The following is a 10,069-nucleotide window of genomic DNA, read 5'->3' on the forward strand; positions in this document are numbered from 1 at the left end:
AAATAGCTGATACCTGTAAAATAATTACAGTGTCCGTAACAGTGATTCAACCATGTTTTATGTATTTTCACAGTGGTAGTAGCATTTGCATCCTATACCGGGGCAGAGCAGTTTCTCATACTAAAGCTATGCTGGTAAGATGAAACCGTATTAGACCCAGAGGTGGAAAGTAGTAGACATGGGAGAGAATGTGTATAAAATATAAATGAGTATATGCCAATAAGCTTTTGGATTGTTTGTCAGACTCTTTCTTAGATCAAGCCCCTGGACATATCGTGGCATATTTAATCAACAGTTTTCACACACGCACATGCGTAAGCGAACATGTCAACCATGTCAAAGAACTGCCAGTAATTAGCACCCTTAATAAAGTAAAGGAAAGATAAGTAGAGAGAATACATACATTCTCACTCACTTAAGGGTTTAGTCAGCATGGAAAGATTTACTTTCAACTCACACTTTCAGAAAGTATAAATGTTGGATGAAATATTACGCCGAAATGATTCAGAACACTCTCACGCCTCCGTGTGCGGCTGATTATGCAGACAAAATGACTGACAAAGCCTTCTAGTCTTCAAAGATTAACTCAGAGGATCACAGACACAGTGGCATTATTTTATTTTTCCGACTCTTTTGGGCTGGTGTTATTTTAACCACCCCTGTCAGAGTGGGTGCTAACACAGAGCAGCAACATGCCACACGGAGGGCTTAAAATCCATTATCAGAGTCAGTCCCTCAAGGCTGTCTGCCGCTCTTTAGACAGTTGAAATGCCTTTACAATGAATTAAATTTTAGTCCAAGTGCTGAAGTTTTGGAGACATTGCTTATTCCATTTTTTGTCTGTGTTCCTTTTCTTGCTGCTGCTGTGCCGGAGAGGATGACAGGTGGTTTAGTCTTGTGCTCGCTAACCTCTGCTGATAACAGCAGCTGTTGTGAGTGCAGGTTAGCAATTTCAGACAGGTAATGTTTTTGTACTGGCGCCTTACTTTTTCATCACTTGGCTCATCAAACAACAGTTTGTCATATTCTGCATTACAGTAGCACTGTGCTGGGTAACAGTTGTGCTGTTAACATTACAGCATACACTGCTGTTTCCATCACACTTACTTTTGTCAACTGTGTGAAATAGGTAATGGTTACTGGAAATATTTCAGGGCAAATTGTTGTGACTAAATTACTTGAAAAAGGAAGAGAGGAGGTATTGATATATCTAGTTATATCATTATTCCTTTATTTAAAAAGTATAGTCTCACCAAGATCATAATCATATAATTACTTTCTAGTAAAAGAAAACATGTACAGTATAGAAAAGCACCAACAAACACAATTCATCGTAATGAAATTAAATCCACAATAAAGACAGCAATTACAACTGATGTCCTTGAAATGTCAGATTATATATATATATATATATATATATATATATATATATATATATATATATATTTTTTTTTTTTTTTTTTTTACATACAGTATATTTAAAGCTATAGTGCGTAGTTTCTGTCGCCCCCATGAGGAATTCTAAGTAATGACAACCAAACTGTTGGCACGTCCACATGATACAAGCCTTACGTGATCGCGCACACACTAAAGCTTTAAATTTGGTTTAAATTTTTTTGTGAAACATTCCATTTGTAAGGAGCATTTTGTAACATAACATAAGACATATGTTTTATGATTTAACAGATCATAGAGCAGAAGTAATGAGGCAGTTTTTAAAGCCTTTTAAAGCTGCATCTAGTGCACAATACAATTCCCTTCTGTTGCAGAAGAACATATAGGGTACCAGACAACTCTCCAGGCAGATTCAAATTCCAGACAGTATGGGAGCATGATGTGTAGCTCAGCTAACCCAGCAGGAGGCTCCTTAACTTTCCATTTTTGCAAATCTACCTTCTGTTGCTCAAGCAGAAAAAAAACTTCACAATAGCTTAGTTATTACACTAAAGTAAATATTTCTTCCATGAATCTCTCTTCATCAAAAAGATGCTTAAAACTGGAGTTAAAATTTTATTTAATTATGTTTGCAACACAGTAGCATAGAAGTGTAGGTGAGTGAACAGCACAACAGTGGGTTGTGTGAACAGCAACAATCTAGTATTTACCCAGTGGTGTGGAATGAATGGTCGAATTCTCGTTGAATCTGTGGTCAATGTACCGTGTTATCCACTGTGTTTGTTTGAGAAAGGGGTATTACCGATGCACTCTGTGAACTCTCCTGGGGCTGCTCGGCGAAGTTCAAAACTCTGTAAACATGGCTTTTCCTGGTAGCTCGTCATTTTTAAACTTTAAGTTTGACAATTGCAACATACTGTGGTTTTCTGCTCTTTTAGGAAATGGTGGAATGTTTGTCTTTATGGCATATTATTGTATCCAGCAACAGTATGTGTCTTTCTAATGGACGTACTCAGAGGCTGAGCAGATGGTAGGATATTAGTAGCACATCTTTCATCAGTTGATGCCCCTTTTGGGACATCTCTGGTAAAGTTGTTTGGATGCAGGGTTAGCAAAGATGTATTTTTTAACGTCAACCATCATCTGTAAGTTTAATTTTGGCCTGTCAAACTCCAGTCGTTTATAACAGTTTAGAGAAGAGAGATAATGTTGTCTCCAATCTCATTTTGAGGTGCTTGTATAGTGTCCCAGTATGCAAGAGTTTATTAAAATGTGTGGCACACTCCAAAAGTCAGGAATTAAATGATGAGTTGTCAGTGTGGAGCCAGATTTCTGCTTGGTTGCCTCTGGTTTGCATAAAGAGTCAGCAGAGAGGAAAAATGGCAACTCCACCCGAACAAAAGTTTTGTGCAAACCCTCATCCCCTAAGCCCTCTACCCACCATCCCCTGTATCTCCCTACAGTCCTGTGTTCCTGACAACTGATCATCATGACTCCCCCCTGCTCTACTGCACAGCACAGCTCAGTTTACCTCATTACCATTGAATTTCAACGTTTTATGGTTTAAAGCAAATTGTAATAATTCTTTCATCCTTTCACTCTGACACTGTTGGTTGAATGCCGGATCAACTGTGTTGTTTAGTGTACCACAGAGATGCACGTAACACTGCTGCAGCCGAAGGGTGGGAGCTAAGATCTGTGTTCAACGGAATACAGTTCAGTAAGAGGCCTTGAGAGGGGAATATTAGCAAGTATTTGCAGCACAACAGTAAAACTAAAACACGTTATATTCAATAAGTCATTATTATTTAACCTAATCGGGGTGAAAACAGTAAGAGCAATCAGTCAGTGAAAAACTGAAGCCATAGTTTAAAGGGACACTCACTCACGGTGGGTCCAATATTTTAGATTTAATTTGACGAGTTAAGTTTTTGAATTGGAATCAATTTCAGTCAATTAAATGTGGCTCAGTTCCAAACCAAAGCACACATTAAATAAATTAAGAAAGATTATTCAAACACACAAGCTTTATCCCCAAGTAACATGTTAGATACCCAGAGAAAGATTAGTATTTCAATTTCCTCTCCTTTTAACAGGAATAATTCATTAGGATGACTAGTTTTTCAAATGATATACATGTTTCCTTTTTTGTTTGTGCCAAGATTGAGATATCAAGAGCAGCAAATAGTTGTTGCTCCCCTGTTGCAGTCAATTGTTGTATATTACTGCTATTTTTGTAATAACCTTTGGTGAAATCTGCAAGGAGGTGCATTTGTATATCTATCTCTCTGTATATCTCTATGTATCTCTGGCTCAGAGGCTAATTTCATAATCTCCATATATCATATCATGTCAATTACATAGATTGTATGAATTCAAAACTGCAATTGCAATCAAAACCAACCACTTTTAATCAATATGTTATATAGCATTTCAACTTTGACAACACTACTTAAACTTCTTATTATATTCTTTACATTTGCTTTCCTGAATTAAACATAACTCTTCTCTGTTGTCTTCATCATCAAAGGAAGCACTTTACAGCAGCTCTCAAGTGCTTTTGGCGATCAAGCTGAGCTGAGAGCAGCAGAGTCTGGTGGAGTCGCAGAACAAAGCTGTCCTTCACTCTCATAGTCATCTGTTGTGTTGTCACCACTAAAGAAAGGTGAAGGAGCAATAGAGAGAACATGGCCTTTAAATACAGTCAGTCCTTATAGTGTGGACTGGATTTATCCTGATAAGCTGAGCACTGCAGCAAAAATGCAGATTTTATATCTGTGCAGTCATGTAAAGATGGGTGCTGAACATTAAATCATCCTGTTCAACAGTGAAGTCTGTGTGAAATAGAACAAGGCAGTATGTTTTTATGTATACCCATCCAGATATACTGTTTTGCATATGTAAACCATTTGTACAAAAAAATACAAGCTAAGATAAGCTAAATCTATTTTAAATAAAGTCTATTTTTTTGCCTTTGGGCAACACCATTCCCCATAGCTGAGAAATAACTGTGTTTTTGAACTGAAGATTAAGTATGAAGTATGAATTCACATAAATATAAGGAACAAACAGCTGGGTTGAGACTTCTTATTTCTCACTGGGGGACTGCATTGCACCCTCACAGTTTTTTTGCTCTTGCAGCAATAAAACTGTTGTGCCTAATTTAACCCATTTGAGCAGCAGTGGAGCTGCAGGGCATGCATCTCTGCCACCTCTATACCAGATTAGGCTGTCAAATATGCTTTTAGAGTATTTGATTTTCCCCCTCCCCCCACCCGCAGTGTGATTTAGAGCTCTGCATTTTCGAGGACTTTCTTTGGTATGCCTGTTGTTTTGTGAAATTGTCAGCACACATCTTCCTTATATTGTTTCCTTATTATCCATATTTTTTTTATCACTGAGAAAATTATCTCTAGTCTGTATGGTTTACAGCATTTCACTGTTCCAAAGGCTGCAGTGGGAATATATATTTACGTCCTTGATCACTTACTCTTCACAGTTCTCTCACTATCTCTTCTCTCTGAAATGTGTGATGGCCACTAAGTATGAACATCTGGCATCTTAATTTTGACAAGATCATTAAGAGGCAGAGTTCTCAATAGATTATGCTGCAGTTCCGGATTAAAGATGAGGGCAGTAATGGGTAATTAGGGAAATGAATAGCATTCATTTAGCATGTGTGAACTTTAATTTGTAGGGGTGATGCATGTGCAGCATATAATGTGTAAAACAATGTATGTGCAGTTATATTTCATGCATACTTTCTTTTCTTTTTTTTTTCTTTCTTCAAACCTGCCTTGTATTTTAAACCCCATATACAGGTGTGAAATACCATCACTCTGGTACTTAATGGTGTCATAACATTCTCATTTGCAACTGCCTCCCAGAGAATACAAACCTTAGTGTTATATGTAAAGCAGATATACAGCTTGTAAAAGAGAGTAAAGATAATATGTAAACATCCAGTCCATCAGATTTAATCTAATAGTTTAAGCTATTAATTATATTTCAATGAATTAGCAAATTTGTAAGCACAGAAACACACTTCTTCTTTGCCGCTTCTTTGAAACATTTAATATGTTCAATAATAAGTCTTTACTCAATTGCCAGAATATAATGTTTTTTGAATGTATTTTCAATTAATTGTAGTAACAATGTTTCAGTCAATAAAGTTGTTTCTGTGTTTTCCAAAAGGCTGTAGCAGATTTCTCGGCCTGTTCTCATCGTGCTGCAGTTGCAGAATCACTACGGAAAACCTGACTGAAAGAATTTATCTGAAATGCAAATCCTTCCCCCTCCCCAGCCCTTGTGTCTTTGGAGAGTGGCCCGAGCAGAAAGAGCAAGTAGCTAGTGGCCAGCGCTAATGGCTAACCTTAAGTCCTTTTCATTCAACTCTATAGTGATGCACAGCAATTATGAATAATAGACAGCTATTCCCACAGGTCTGCATCAGTGTGATGAATTGCTCCAATCTCGTTCTGCTTAGCATTACATTCATGAGATACAGTAAATGAATCTGAGACTGTAGAGCCTTTCCATTGAATGTTGAACACATGGGTCTTTGTCCAGAACATAAGTGTAAACAATGCACAACGTTTATTGCACATTTACCCTTTTTTACTGTTTGGTTCTCCGAAGAGATCAAAATTACAGCCCACAGAGAGCTGATGTTACCTTACTTCAGGATGCATGTGTACCCTTTGTGTGAAAATTACCTTTGTTCAATCTTTTGAGATAGTGATCTTAATAGGATAACATAATCTTGCAATAATGTAAAGGCTAATTATGAGAAATCTCATAATTAGTAGGAAATGACCCCCTGATTACTGTTAGTTGAGCCACTACTGGTGATGGATTTTAAAGTGTGCTGTTGATCATCAAATAGCTTTTGGGACTGATGATAACATTGAACAGTCCCATTTACTGTACTGTCACCGCACCTTTGACTAAGCTGATAACTGAGTCAGGATATATCCATCCCATAATTGTTTTGGCAATTGTGAGTGTATACAATATAGTGGAAAACATCCATGAGGTGAAAAATAAATGCAGAGTAGTCTATAAATTAAAGTCTGACATGGGTGTGAGGGTCTTCCAAATGTCAAAAAACATAATCCTCATCTCATCTACTGTACGTTTTCTCTCTAGATAGAAACGCTGATATTTAGAGAGAAACGTCTGAATATTTAGAGAGAAACGCTGAATATTTAGAGAGAAACGTCTGAATATTTAGAGAGAAACTCTGAATAATTAGAGAGAAACGTCTGAATATTTAGAGAGAAACGCTGAATATTGAGAGAGAACGTCTGAATATTTAGAGAGAAACGTCTGAATATATTAGAGAGAAACGTCTGAACTATTTAGAGAGAAACGTCTGATAATTAGAGGAGAAACGCTGAATAATTAGAGAGAAACGTCTGAATATTTAGAGAGAAACGTCTGAATATTTAGAGAGAAACGTCTGAACTATTTAGAGAGAAACGCTGAATATTAGAGAGAAACGTCTGAATATTTAGAGAGAAACGCTGAATATTTAGAGAGAACCGCTGAAATTTAGAGAGAAACGTCTGAATATTAGAGAGAAACGCTGATATTTAGAGAGAAACGCTGAATATTAGAGCGAAAACGCTGATATTAGAGAGAAACGCTGAATATTTAGAGAGAAACGTCTGAATATTAGAGAGAAACGTCTGAATATTTAGAGAGAAACGTCGTGAATATTAGAGAGAACGTCTGAATATTTAGAGAGAAACGCTGAATCATTAGAGAGAAACGTCTGAATATTAGAGAGAAACGCTGAATATTTAGAGAGAAACGCTGAATATTAGAGAGAAACGCTGAATATTTAGAGAGAAACGCTGAATATTAGAGAGAAACGCTGATATTTAGAGAGAAACGCTGAATATTTAGAGAGAAACGTCTGAATATTTAGAGAGAACGTCTGAATATTTAGAGAGAAACGCTGAATAATTAGAGAGAACGCTGAATATTTAGAGAGAAACGTCTGAATATTTAGAGAGAAACGCTGAATCATTTAGAGAGAAACGTCTGAATATTTAGAGAGAAACGCTGAATATTTAGAGAGAAACGTCTGAATATTTAGAGAGAAACGTCTGAATATTTAGAGAGAAACGCTGAATATTTAGAGAGAAACGTCTGAATATTTAGAGAGAAACGCTGAATATTTAGAGAGAAACGCTGAATATTTAGAGAGAAACGCTGAATATTTAGAGAGAAACGTCTGAATATTAGAGAGAAACGCTGAATATTTAGAGAGAAACGTCTGAATATTAGAGAGAAACGCTGAATATTTAGAGAGAAACGTCTGAATATTTAGAGAGAAAGCTGAATCTTTAGAGAGAACTGATATTAGAGAGAAACGTCTGAATATTAGAGAGAAACGTCTGAATATTTAGAGAGAAACGTCTGAATATTTAGAGAGAACGTCTGAATATTTAGAGAGAAACGTCTGAATATTTAGAGAGAAACGCTGAATATTTAGAGAGAAACGTCTGAATATTAGAGAGAAACGTCTGAATATTAGAGAGAAACGTCTGAATATTTAGAGAGAAACGTCTGAATATTAGAGAGAAACGCTGAATATTTAGAGAGAAACGTCTGAATATTTAGAGAGAAACGTCTGAATATTAGAGAGAAACGTCTGAATAATTAGAGAGAAACGTCTGAATATTTAGAGAGAAACGTCTGAATAATTAGAGAGAAACGCTGAATATTTAGAGAGAAACGTCTGAATATTTAGAGAGAAACGCTGAATATTTAGAGAGAAACGTCTGAATATTTAGAGAGAAACGTCTGAATATTTAGAGAGAAACGTCTGAATATTTAGAGAGAAACGTCTGAATATTTAGAGAGAAACGCTGAATATTTAGAGAGAAACGCTGAATATTTAGAGAGAAACGCTGAATATTTAGAGAGAAAGTCTGAATATTTAGAGAGAAACGTCTGAATATTTAGAGAGAAACGTCTGAATATTTAGAGAGAAACGCTGAATATTTAGAGAGAAACGTCTGAATATTTAGAGAGAAATGCTGAATATTTAGAGAGAAATGCTGAATATTTAGAGAGAAACGTCTGAATATTTAGAGAGAAACGTCTGAATAATTAGAGAGAAACGTCTGAATATTTAGAGAGAAACGCTGAATATTTAGAGAGAAACGCTGAATAATTAGAGAGAAACGTCTGAATATTTAGAGAGAAACGTCTGAATATTTAGAGAGAAACGCTGAATATTTAGAGAGAAACGCTGAATAATTAGAGAGAAACGTCTGAATATTTAGAGAGAAACGTCTGAATATTTAGAGAGAAACGTCTGAATATTTAGAGAGAAACGTCTGAACAATTAGAGAGAAACGTCTGAACAATTAGAGAGAAACGTCTGAACAATTAGAGAGAAACGTCTGAATAATTAGAGAGAAACGTCTGAATATTTAGAGAGAAACGTCTGAATATTTAGAGAGAAACGTCTGAATATTTAGAGAGAAACGCTGAATATTTAGAGAGAAACGCTGAATATTTAGAGAGAAACGTCTGAATATTTAGAGAGAAACGTCTGAATATTTAGAGAGAAACGCTGAATAATTAGAGAGAAACGCTGAATATTTAGAGAGAAACGTCTGAATATTTAGAGAGAAACGCTGAATAATTAGAGAGAAACGCTGAATAATTAGAGAGAAACGCTGAATAATTAGAGAGAAACGCTGAATATTTAGAGAGAAACGTCTGAATATTTAGAGAGAAACGCTGAATATTTAGAGAGAAACGTCTGAACAATTAGAGAGAAACGCTGAATATTTAGAGAGAAACGCTGAATAATTAGAGAGAAACGCTGAACAATTAGAGAGAAACGTCTGAATATTTAGAGAGAAACGCTGAATAATTAGAGAGAAACGCTGAATATTTAGAGAGAAACGCTGAACAATTAGAGAGAAACGCTGAATATTTAGAGAGAAACGCTGAACAATTAGAGAGAAACGCTGAATATTTAGAGAGAAACGCTGAATATTTAGAGAGAAACGCTGAATATTTAGAGAGAAACGCTGAACAATTAGAGAGAAACGCTGAATATTTAGAGAGAAACGTCTGAATATTTAGAGAGAAACGCTGAATATTTAGAGAGAAACGCTGAATATTTAGAGAGAAACGTCTGAATATTTAGAGAGAAACGTCTGAATATTTAGAGAGAAACGCTGAATATTTAGAGAGAAACGCTGAATATTTAGAGAGAAACGCTGAACAATTAGAGAGAAACGCTGAATATTTAGAGAGAAACGTCTGAATATTTAGAGAGAAACGTCTGAATATTTAGAGAGAAACGTCTGAATATTTAGAGAGAAACGCTGAATATTTAGAGAGAAACGTCTGAATATTTAGAGAGAAACGCTGAATATTTAGAGAGAAACGTCTGAATATTTAGAGAGAAATGCTGAATATTTAGAGAGAAACGTCTGAATATTTAGAGAGAAACGCTGAATAATTAGAGAGAAATGCTGAATATTTAGAGAGAAACGCTGAATATTTAGAGAGAAACGCTGAATATTTAGAGAGAAACGCTGAATAATTAGAGAGAAACGTCTGAATATTTAGAGAGAAACGTCTGAATATTTAGAGAGAAACGCTGAATATTTAGAGAGAAACGTCTGAATATTTAGAGAGA

Source organism: Sander lucioperca, chromosome 14 (assembly GCF_008315115.2).
Source record: "Sander lucioperca isolate FBNREF2018 chromosome 14, SLUC_FBN_1.2, whole genome shotgun sequence".
Classification (NCBI taxonomy): domain Eukaryota; kingdom Metazoa; phylum Chordata; class Actinopteri; order Perciformes; family Percidae; genus Sander; species Sander lucioperca.